The following is a 12,367-nucleotide window of genomic DNA, read 5'->3' as shown; positions in this document are numbered from 1 at the left end:
GAAATTAATTTAGGTATACTTAACATACCCAAAGAATAGAGGAACTGGACTGAACTGCCGTGATCTACTGAAAAAAGGAGACAAGTCTCATGGAAAAGAGAAGGAATGAGCATGTCAAGGCCACTTGCCTCTGCAAACAAATTTCAAATGCATGCTCCACTATGTGCATCTGGCTTTGCAAATAAGCACCTTTAATTGCTGAGCCAAAAAGAAATATTTTTAATCTCTTCCAAATCACTTTTATAGAACTATATTAAATTCCAAACATACACAAAATGTTATGACACAATCTATAATTATTCAAACCTTAATCAACTCTATAATTCTGCCTGTGATACTTTGGTAAACTTGTTCAGAAATGTCATAAGTTAAATCTAAAGTATTAAGACTGATTGTTGGGGGAATTGAGGAATTACATCTTAAATCACAACATAACTTTGTTTAGAATTTTTTAAATTGTTTGTCATGAAGTAAATAGTTTTTAAGTGTGTGACAGATAAATACTGTTTAATGTTTTGTTTCAAATGTGGCCTATTTACCTTGTAAAATAAGAAAAAAAAAGAGTAAATAATTTCTCTGTGAGATTTTTTTTGAAACAGAGTTTTAGATATAATAACCTTAGCAGAGAATTAAAGATTAATGAGACAATTTTAGCCTTAAGATTTAGTTAAAAGGTTGACAAATAGAATAGCCTAGTTAACTTGGTTGGGTACTCTAAATTCAGTCTTTCATGACCATAATTATGACCAGATTAACATCAACGAGTTAAGTTTACAACCTGAATACCACAGCAACCTGCTACCAGCCAGGGCCATACTTTGTAAATCTGATGTAAACCCTGGGCTAATAGTCATTTTATATCTCAAGAAGTCTGTAATCTGATCAAGTACTTTTGTCTTTAACCTTTTGCTTAGGCTTACTCATGCCTTCATCTACATAATTTACTTATACATTCATCTACATAATCTTACTCTACAATCTATGTAACCACTCTATAACAATCTTTTTCATCAAACATTTAAAGTTTCTTCTCCAGTTTAGTTTCTTTTTTTTTAAATTTTAGTTTTGTTTATTTTGGTGTATTTATTTGAGAATGACAGACAGAGAAAGAGGGAGAGAGAAAGAGAGAGAGAATGGGTGCATCAGGGCCTCCAGCCACTGCAAACGAACTCCAGATGCAAGTGGCCCCTTGTGCATCTGGCTTATGTGGATACTGGAGAATTGAGCCTCAAACCGGGGTCCTTAGGCTTCACAGGCAAGCGCTTAACTGCTAAGCCATCTCTCCAGTATCTTCTTTAGTCAGTTCATCTCATAACTACCAACAAAAACTTTTATTGTCCTTACCATATGACTTTTAATATGACCATTTAAGTTTTTGGTTTATTTTTCCTCAAAAGCCTTTTTTTTTTTTTTCTTTTTTGAGGTAGGGTCTCACTCTGGCCCAGGCTGACCTGGAACTCACTATGGAGTCTCAAGGTGGCCTTGAACTCACAGAGATCCCCCTACCTCTGCCTTCTGAGTGCTGGTATTAAAGGCATGTGTCTCCATGCCCGGCTTCAAAAGGCTTTTTAAAATAACTTTTTTGAAAGAGTAGACCATAGTTAACTTATACTATTCACCCAGAATAAACATATAGATTTTATCATTTATTGATTTTGGAACTTTGTTTCTTATAACTTTCCTGAAACACATTTTTTAAACAGGAAAGCAGATTTAAACATTATTAGAAATTTTAGAAATTTTTTTACAAACTCAGTATAGAGTACTTCTAAATTTAAATATAAATCTTGAGGCTGTTGTTGTTAGTAGTTCCATAGAAGCATCAGAAGATAGAGTAAATGCAAAACAGTTACAAATTTCTTTTTTTAAATTTAATTTTATTTTTTCTCAATTTTTATTGAAATTTTCCATGATTATAAAAAATATCCCATGGTAATACCCCCCAACACACACTGTCCTCTTTGAAATTCCATTCTCCATCATATCTCCTCCCCATCTCAATCAGTCTCTCTTTTATTTTGATGCCATGGTCTTTTCCTCCTCTTATGATGATCTTGTGTAGGTAGTGTCAGGCACTATGAGGTCATGGATATGCAGGCCATTTTATGTCTGGAGGGAGCACGTTGTAAGGAGTCCTACCCTTCCTTTGGCTCTTACATTCTTTCCACCACCTCTTCCACATTAGACCCTGAGCCTTGGAAGGTGTGATCAAGATGTTACTCAGTACTCCAGTCCTTTCTTTCCAGCACTATGATGCCTTCTGAGTCATCCTAAGGTCCCTGCCATCTGAAAAGAGAAGATTCTCTACCCAAGATGAGAGTAGCGTAAATATAAGGGTATAAGTATTAAAAGAAGTGCTTACTGGGCAGTTTGTTAAGCATAGTATATACATTTAGCCAGACATCATCAGATGTTACACCCCTAGGGTTCATGACTACCCCTGTTTTAAGTTTTCAGTATCAGGGATGTGTTCCCCCCTATGGAGCTGGCTGCAAATTTCTTATAAGCTGTCCCCATCTGTTCACAGCGACTTGGCATTCACTCATCATCATGCTGGGGCCAGGATCCTGAGATTCCCTGCAGCTCCCTGGCTTTGCAAAGCAGGGAAGCTAAGAAAGAACCTTTTTTTTTTTTTCTTCCTAAATTCCAGGGAGAGTTTTGGACTTCCCTCAGGGCTACAAGTCATCTTTCTGCTCTTGCCATTTTACAACTCTTTTAAGAGTAGGAGAATCTTGCTCCCCCCCCCCCCATGATCTTAATTACTTTTAGTGTTCCTTCTGGGGGACACTCAACAGTAAAAATTGGCTATGCTGTCTAGTACAGTGGGCTTGGTGGAGAACATCCCCCACGATGAAATGGCACTGCTCAGAGCAGAAATACATATTCATTCAAGCGCACTTTTCACATAGACTCCAGACAACCATTTCCCCTTCACAATTCATTCATTCATTTATTCAGAAGTTATGCATTCCCATTTTAAGTTTCTTATTCTATTTACAACTCCAGAGACTATAATCCAATCTTGTTACCATACAGGGATTCAGGAGAGGCTGAAGGAGCTGGAGGAAGCAGAGGAGCTGTTGTGTCAAGGTCCTGTATGGTGTCAGGGTCAAAAGCAGAGGGTGAGGATGAGTATGGGGGAGGGGTTGAGTGAGAGCGCATTCCTGAGACCTTGGCTAGAAGGACTTGGTGAGAAGAGCAGGTACAGCAGAGAGAAGGCTGAGCACGCAGAGTGAAAAATAAGGTATTTCAGACCATTTGCCTGTATGTTGGCAGAAGTTTTTTTTTTTTTTTTTTTTTTTTAATCAGTGAGAATTTGGAAATCAAAAGTACCATTCTCAGGACATTGTCCAATTTATACTGTGATCAGGCAGAGTTGCAGAGAAAGATAAGATGTCGTAGACGCCTTAAGTTCTTAAGGAGATAGGGAAAGAGCAAAACATGGGTGAGAGAAAAGGAACAAAGGCTTAAGCTGGGTTTGCACAGAACACCAATATGACTCTCTGACCCATTCGGGACCTTCTACATGGGCAGAGGTCGTACAGATTGCAACTGTTGGCTTTTTAGCTTGTTAGTGGGCAAGGTGGGCAACTGTGTTCCTGATGGCGAAAGTGGCTGGCAGTGGAAGAGGAAATCTCAGGAGGGAAAGAAAGTGTCCTCAGATGGTACAACTGAACCAAAAGGTGCTTCTTAGGGTACGGTAGACCAGAGAGCAAGAGACCCAAGGTATTGACCCCAACCTGGGGTTGGGGCCTAAAAACGATCAAGGGGTATAGCCTGGTATGCCGGCATGGCTTCCACAAGGAGAGATTAAACCTGGGAGCAGACCAACCTGAGAGACACACTTACCAAGAAGGAAGAAGGAGAAGGAGAAGGGAAGAAGAGCAAGGCTGAATTGTAGTGGGTGAAAGCTGGTACCAGACACAGATGGTCTGGAGCCTTCCGAGAGTCAGATGGCCACTCGGTGGTCTGGTCAGGGGAAAAGGATGTCTGGCCACCCAAGAAGGTACCTTGAAGCCTCATCTGAGTCATGACACCAGATGTAAACTTCAGAAGTGACCAAGACCATGCAAACCACTCTAAGGCAAAGATGGAAACTTTTTTCTTTTTTAAAAACATTTTATTTATTTATTTATTTGAGAGAGAGAGAGAGAAGAAGAAGTACTGGTGGGTGAGAAGGACCATCAGGTGAGGGCACCACATTGAAATCTACGAGGGTGACATGAACTAGAAGGCCACAGATGTGGAGAAGGAGGGGCCAGAATGCCAGGGTTGGAATTGGAAGGGACAGTTGGGACATGGATAGGTAAACCTACCGAGTTAGGAGATGAGACCCTAAGATAGGAAAGGACCGAGGGGAGAGAGAGGAGGCTGTTTTCTTCCTCAGTGGACACCAGGAGGCTGTAAAGAAGAAGAGTTTTGAGGGGACAGGGGACAGTGACGAGGGGAAAGGGGGCAGATGGATGTCAGTACAGATGTTGTTTGTGGGTGGTTTGGAGATGAGCTGAGATGAACAAAGGCTGAACAGCAGAGACCAGTGTGACACTGGGGTGGGCTCCTTTCCTCAGGATGGAGGGTGGATCCCAGCTGCTCACCTCTGTCACCTAGCGTGAAGAGGACGAGGAACGGGTCATCAGATTCTGAGGACGAAGACCTGATGGAGTTGCGGATCCCAGAGCGGGAGCCTGTCTGGATGGTGGAAAGGATGTGCGGGCTCAAGATGTTGAAGGGGCAGCGCGTATTGTCGGCGCTCTCCGAGCCCCGTGACGCCTCCACCAAGCCAGCCAGTGGGCAAGACAGATCCACAGACTGCCTTGTCCCATTCTTTTTTTTTTTTTTTTTTTTTTGTTTTTCAAGGTAGGGTCTCACTCTGGTCCAGGCTGACCTGGAATTAACTCTGTAGTCTCAGGGTGGCCTCGAACTCATGGCGATCCTCCTACCTCTGCCTCTCAAGTGCTGGGATTAAAGGCGTGCGCCACCACGCCCGGCTACCTTGTCCCATTCTTGAGAAAGAGAAGCAACTTCCAACCACCCTACTTCTTAATGGAAAAGACACCCTGGTGTTCCTGAGAGTCCATGCCTGGAGTACTCAGGGATACCTAGGTGACAGGAGCTGACACAGGGTTTCATAAAGAAGGCAGTGTGTCTTCGTGTCTACCAAGTACTCTAAATTACCAAGTACTCTAAATTATCTCTTTTCTTCCATTGCTGAATCTGCATGTTTTAACCCACAGATGGTGACAGTCATGTTCACACCATGAAGGGTCATTAAGTGAGAAAATCAGTAAAACCACTTTCTGATTGTGAGTGGTGCATTTGGGTATGATCAGGAGATCTCATGGTTTGTACATACATTGCAACCCTAGACTGGGGATATATCTCCGTGACGCAGTGCTGGATCAATCCTTGGAACCACATAACTCTACATATATTCCACAGATTCTCTCAACCTCACATAGCCTCCCTCCTGGGAGTATCATGTGGGGTCAGTGTCCCTGCCTGGCAAGTCTTCTCTGCTCTTCTGGACCTAATCTTTTCCAGCCAGTCTTGAACTTTCTTCTTCCAGGGAGGCAGGGACACCTCTTTGATCTCTCATCGATATGGTCTTCAGTCCCAGTCTAACACACCTGCTGTGTTTACAAAGGATCCTGTGGTGAAAAGATTCCTGGCCTGGGATGAGACACTGAGAGTGTCTAACAAGGTGAGCTCTTCTGCGTTGAATAACCAGATCCCTCCTGGACTAGGGAAGGCTTACTCTATCCTATAGTCCCCTGGCCTTCTGCGGCTCACCACACAGTTCTGGCCCCGGATGACCTGCCAGCATCTCCCTGTGAGGCCCCTTTTTGTGTTTCAGAGTGTTTGGGTGGCCCCTGCCTCTGATGGGGTCCTTGGAGGTCTGAGCTCAAGACCACTACCCCCAGCGAATTGCCTCTTTGGCTGTTGCCTCCTGAGCGTTGAGGCCCATCTCTTTTCCTCTCAGATCACATACACCCCACTGTCCTGACTGTCCAAACACTCCCTCATGAGCATCCTAGAACAGACTTTACTGGGGCAACAAGGGTCCCCACTCCCTGACCTGGCTCCCTTGCAGCTGTCCAGCCCACGCCTTGTCCACGCCAGCAGGTCACCCAACACCCGGGGCTTTCGTGTGCACTACATTCCATCCCCGTGACTGCCACCCTAGACTCTTCGTCCTTCTTTACTCTCTTCCCCCTCTCCCTCACTACCTCCTGGCTATGGTCATAGCGTACTTCAGCCGTGCTGGGCTCTGCTCCTGGCAATACAGGCCCATCCACTTCGCCCTGGATCTGTGAGCACTTTCCTCCTCCCATTGGTCACTACTCCTGGCCCCAGGTGGGGGTGGCCTCCATGAGAAGTGGGCCTCTGACCTGTCATCCATTTGTTTGCAGGTCTTTCTACTGTTAGGTGAGTGTGTCCAAATTATACCCTGGTGTTCTTTTTTTTTTTTAATTATTTATTTATTTATTTGAGAGCAACAGACACAGAGAGAAAGACAGATAGAGGGAGAGAGAGAATGGGAGCGCCAGGGCCTCCAGCCTCTGCAAACGAACTCCAGACGCGTGCGCCCCCTTGTGCATCTGGCTAACGTGGGACCTGGGGAACCGAGCCTCGAACCGGGGTCCTTAGGCTTCACAGGCAAGCGCTTAACCGCTAAGCCATCTCTCCAGCCCACCCTGGTGTTCTTGTAGAGTTCCTTATGAAAACAAACAAGCTAATGTCAGCTGAAAACTGAACAGTGCTAGGAAGATGGCTCCATGGTTAAAGGTGCTTGCTTGCAAAGCCTGTTAGCCCAGGTTCAATCACCAGTACCAATGGGAAACAAGTGCATGAAGCAGAAAATGCATGCAGAGTTCCTGTGGCTGGAGGCCCTGGCATGATCATTCTCTCTTTCGCTCTGCCTCTTCCTCTGGCTCTTTCTCAAATAAATAAATATAAAAATATTTTAAGAAAACAGCTTAAAAATAATTTTCAAACAAACTGAACAATAGAGAAGGAAACATAGAGTCTTCCTAAGATGAGAGACACATGGAATGACACACCGGAACCCAGTCACTGACTCACAGGCAGCCATGTCCCTCTCCTTGACCCTCCTTCCATGACAAGATGAGGTGACATACCTCATCCCCACCACTGACACACAGGCAGCCATGCCCCTCTCCTTGACTCTCCTTTCATGATCTGCACTTCATGTTCCATCCTTTGTTCTCTGGATCCATGTCAGACCTCATTAAAATTCTCTGTCCTGGTGTTACTCACCTGTCTCCAACCCAGTGGCCTCTTTAGGTGTGTGCTGTCTAAAAATAGGATCAACTCTGTCCCAGACCCCTGGAGAAGCTGCACTGCAAATCATTTTCCACAGTGAGGTGGGAGGTGCCAGACTGCACTCAGCTCTCTGCCACCACCGAGATCTTCTCTTTCTTCCTTTCATGGCTTCTTCCCAACACCCTGCCTCTCTGGTTTGGCTTGTGTTTCTGCCCTGGTACTCCTGTATGTGGTAGACTCAGCTGTCAGCTGTCAGTTCAGACTCTGAGAGGAAATTGACATGGAGCCCAGGTAGCCTAGCTCTCAGCACACTGAGGCAGGAGGATCCCTTCAGCTGGTGAGGGCAATACCATGTGCTCAAACCCAAGAAGACTGCCCTACACCGCCCTCCTCTCTTCCTTGATAATGGGTTTCTGCCTTCCAGAAGCACTTGAGAGAGAAGTCCTGTTGTAATGGAATACTAGGGACTGGGGAGGTTGGTTTCCCCTTGACTTTCCCCTTCCCCACACCTTGGATGCCTGCTGAAAACAGGTCCTTGTAAATGGTGACTCATTCTTCAAACACTCCTGCAGATCTTATTTGTTTGCATACTGTTGGTGAATTCATATTTGGTATGACACTTCTCTTGTATTGGTTCACTCACTCATTCATCATTCATCAACAAGACCCCCTGTTTTTTTTCTTTTGTAAAAACATTTTATTTGGTTGGAAAGATGGCTGAGTGGCTAAGGCACTTGCCTGTGAAGCCTGAGAATGCATGATCATATCTCTAGGTTCCACATAGCCAGATGCAAAGTGATGCAAGCATGCAACGTTGCACATGCACACGAAGGGGCACTTGCATCTGGAGTTTGTTCAGAGCAACTGAAAGGCCCTGGCGCATCCATGCTCTCTCTCTCTCCCTTTCCCTCTCTTTCTCTCACAAAATAAAATAATAATAAAAGTATTTCATTTATTTATTTTCAAGCAGAGAGAGAGAATGGGCATGACAGGACCTCCAGCCACTGCAAACAAACTCAGACACATGCACCACTTTTGTGCATCCATTTTTTGGGGGTACTAGGGAATTGAACCTGGCTTTATGGGCAAGCACCTTAACTGTAGAGCCATCTCTCCAGCCCCCAACAAAACCTTTCAAACTGTATCCTCTGTGTCAGAGCACATGAGTGATGTGAAGAGAGATCTCAGAAGCGCTAGTTGAGTTAATGTGCCACACTAAACTAGCCTTTTATCAGCCATTGAGAGGAGAAGAGGAGGGGAGAGGAAGTCCTGACCATGAGGTGGCCCATAGAAATGTGCCATAGTTCCTGTGAAGGGAAGGGGGAAGGTGGAGACACGGGATCCATGAGGTCACATCATGGTGAGAGCGGCAAGGGCAGCCCAGGGCTCCCAGAACGGGCTCTGTCATCAGCACCCTGCAACAGGTGCTTTCAGGTGGTATCCCATGTTTCACAAACTGGCTCCATTTCATCAGGTCAGTGGGCTGGAGGACTTGGGTGTCCTGGAGGAGTGTGAAAAGGTGAGTGTGCTGTCAGCTCATGAGATGAGAGGGGCAGAGCGTGAAAGGAGAAAGAAGGAAGTAGAGTAAGGAGATGGAGAGGACTGGAGGCTGGGGAGACAAGTTTGGGGTCTTCCCTTCGGGCCAGCATCTGCTGAGCGTGGTGTTTTTCTCCCCAGATCCAGGCCTACTACCCAGAGCACTGGGTGTGGAAATGAGATGGAGCCACCCTGTCCCAGGACCCTGTCACCACGGAGGCCTAAGGTCAGTGGCCTGATAAAGTAAATTTCTGTACTCTGGGGTATGGACATTGTGGTGGTTTGATTGAGGGGTCCCCCATAAACTTAGGTGTTCTGAATGCTGGGTTCTCAGCTGATAGAGATTTGAGAATTAATGCCTCCTGGAGGAAGTGTATTGTTAGAAGTGGACTTAAGGGTGTTATGGCAAGTTTCCCCTTGCCAGTGTTTGGCACAGTCTCCTGTTGGTACGGTCCACCTTATGTTGGCCAGGGGGTGATGTCCACCCTCTGCTCATGCCATCGTTTTCCCTGTCACGGTGGAGCTTCCCCTCGAGCCTGTAAGCCAAAATAAACCTCTTTTCCCCCTCAAGCCTGTTGTTTGTTGGGTGATTTCTACCAGCAATGCAAACCTGATTGCAACAGACATCATCTATGATCTAGTGAGGAAAGATATTGAACTCACTGTCTTCCTACGTCTATCTCCACATGTCCAACAGTCCAGCCTTACTGATGGCTGGACATTCCCCATCACTGCACACATATAGATGTGACAACAGATAGACAAGACTGTCAACAGAGGCTGAGTACTTCAAAACAGTCCACCTCCACCTCAATTGCTTACATTTTTCACACAGAAATGAATTGGGTAGAGATGATTACACCCCAAGTATTAGTTCAAACAACTTTGAGAAAATGCTGATTTCTGTCAACAGAGAATCTTCTCTCTAGCTGTCAATTTCTATTTCCCCATAAAATGTGTTTCCACTATCTCATTTATTTCATTTTTCTCTCTAATAGCTTATGGGGTAACAACTCTCATGAAGTGAATATTTAGGAATATTTAGGATTTGCCTGTTAGATGTGACAGTCTGTATATTCAATGATGATTATAAATGCCTCTTAATTGTATCTTTCTTTGTTTTCACCCAAATCTCTCTTAGTCAGAATTCACTCATGAATTTCTCTAACTTGCCACTGTTGATCTAAATTTTCCACTTGGACAGTGTACACATTGTGACCGATATTTATGATAAAGGACGTTGTCAGTACCGTAAAAATATAACAAATACTATCTCCTAGTGGCTACTTCTTATCCACACTTTACAGCTATGGGTCTAGAAAGAGGATTAAACAAAGATCTGGTTTAACACTGGGCAAGTGATGCAGTTCTGGAGTGAGCATTATTGTGGCCCTGATGACCCTTAGCTGTCAGGATTAGGATCTGGTCTCATGGTTCAAGGTCTTGACATGTTAGTGATGTTTATAGTGTGGTTAAACGTTTGGGTTTTGTTTTGTTTTGTTTTTACTGGGGATGTAGCTCAGTTGGCAGAGTTCTTACCTAGCATTCATGAAGCCCTGACGTCGATGCCCAGCACCACAAAAACCAGGTGTGGTGGAGCATGAGTTGTTTGGTGGGGACAGGAGGAGCAAAGTCATCCTCCACTACATTGGTTGTTCAAGACCAGACTGAACCAAACTCTCTGGCTTAAATATATAAATGAATACATAATTAAATGAGTTACTTTCTTTCTGTCTCCCTCCCTCCCTTCCTTTCTTTCTTTCTTCCTTCTTTCCTTCCCCCTCCCTTCACCCTCCCTCCCTCTCTTTCTTTCTATTGTGATATTTTGGTGGGTTTCACTCTAGCCCAGGCTGACCTGGAACTCACTATATACTCTCAGGGTGGCTTTGAACTCATGGTGATACTCCTACCTCTGCCTCCTAAATCCTGGGATTAAAGGTGTGTGCCACCATATGCAGCTATAAATAAGTTGTTTAATTAACTAAAAAGAAAAGAAAATTCTTATTTTAAGCAACTGGAGGCCAAAGATGGGAATTAGTCCAAAGCCACATTCTGAAAATTTGTCCCACTCCATAAGTAGAACCACTTTAGGTCCTTGCTCTAAAGCAGCTTGCCTTGGCAGAACAGGTAGTTGTGAAAGCCAAGGTCTCATAACACAAGAAGTGCAAATGCAAAGTGATGCTTCAGGGCTCAGAGTGACGAGTCACAGGTCAAGAACGAGGGGACCCTCTGAGGTAGAACATCATCTAGTCTGTATGAGGCTGAGGTTTGATTGCCCAGCACCGGGAAACAAAGAAATAAAAGCGAATGATTAGAAATGGGTGGGATTTGTAAACTGTTCTAAACCAGTCAGTATTAACTTTAGAGACAATTCCTCTCCATGCTTACAGAAGCAAACAGGAAGTGTGACATTGTCTCCCTCTTCCTTCCAGATCACTGAGCCTGGAAGAGACTCGCGTCCTGCAGGAAATATGTGTCAACACTAAGGACTGTCATGAGGAAAGGAAAGAGGAGCACTGTGTAAAGAAAATGTAGAAGAAACTTGACTCTTTTGGAAGCAGTGCAATCGTCATCTTATCGCCTTCCTGGGAGCTGCGGAGCCTTCTCGGGGTCTTGGAAGGCAATGAGAAGCCAGGGGTCCTCCTGGGTCATTCTTCCCTGAGGATCCACCCACACCTTACACCACATTTTCCGTATCCAAATTTCCCCCAAGGTAGCAGTAAGAGGTCCCACTGTTATGTATTGGTCTCCAAGATGTAGGACCATTTAAACATGATGTGTACAGTCTCATATGTTTGTTTAGGGACTTACTTGTAAAACTTGAGCCATATAGTTGTTATACATAGCCCCAAATATGTGTATATGTATATGTATATGTATATGTATGTATATATATATATATATGTGTATGTATGTATTATCATACACTTTATTATATTATTCCAAATATTTTGATGATAGAATTATATTCAAATATATACAGATATGCATAAGTTTTATTGTATTATTCCAAATATGTTGATGTAATTATTATATTCATATTTAATAGTTTCAACATTGTTATGATTTTTAAAAATTATTTTTATTTATTTGAAAGAGAGAGAAGCAGAGACAGAGAGAGAGAATGGGCCTCCAGCCACTGCAAACAAACTCCAGAAACACCTGCCGCCTTGTGCATCTGGCTTTAGTGAGTCCTGGGGAATTGAACCTAGGTCCTTTGGCTTTGCAGGCAAACCCCTTAACTGCTAGGCCATTTACCCAGCGCTGATTATTATAATTTTAAATTTTTCCTTTATCTTGTGTTGGTTCTTATAAATTTTATAAATACAGAAATATTTTCACTTTCAAGAGAGGATTTTATTTTTAATCTATGATACTTATATATTTGTCAGTCTTGTATCTAGGTGGTCGTACCCCCAAATCTTATAATTTTTTATAGATATTTAATCAACATTTTTGAATATAAACTTTGAGCTGTAATTCTTTAACTTGATTGGATTTTTTTGTTTGTTTTTTGAGGTAGGGTTTCAATCTAGCTCAGGCTGAC

The sequence above is a fragment of the Jaculus jaculus genome, chromosome 2, assembly GCF_020740685.1.
Source record: "Jaculus jaculus isolate mJacJac1 chromosome 2, mJacJac1.mat.Y.cur, whole genome shotgun sequence".
NCBI lineage: Eukaryota > Metazoa > Chordata > Mammalia > Rodentia > Dipodidae > Jaculus > Jaculus jaculus.
The sequence above is the reverse complement of the archived record's forward strand: the minus strand, read 5'-3'. Positions refer to the sequence as shown.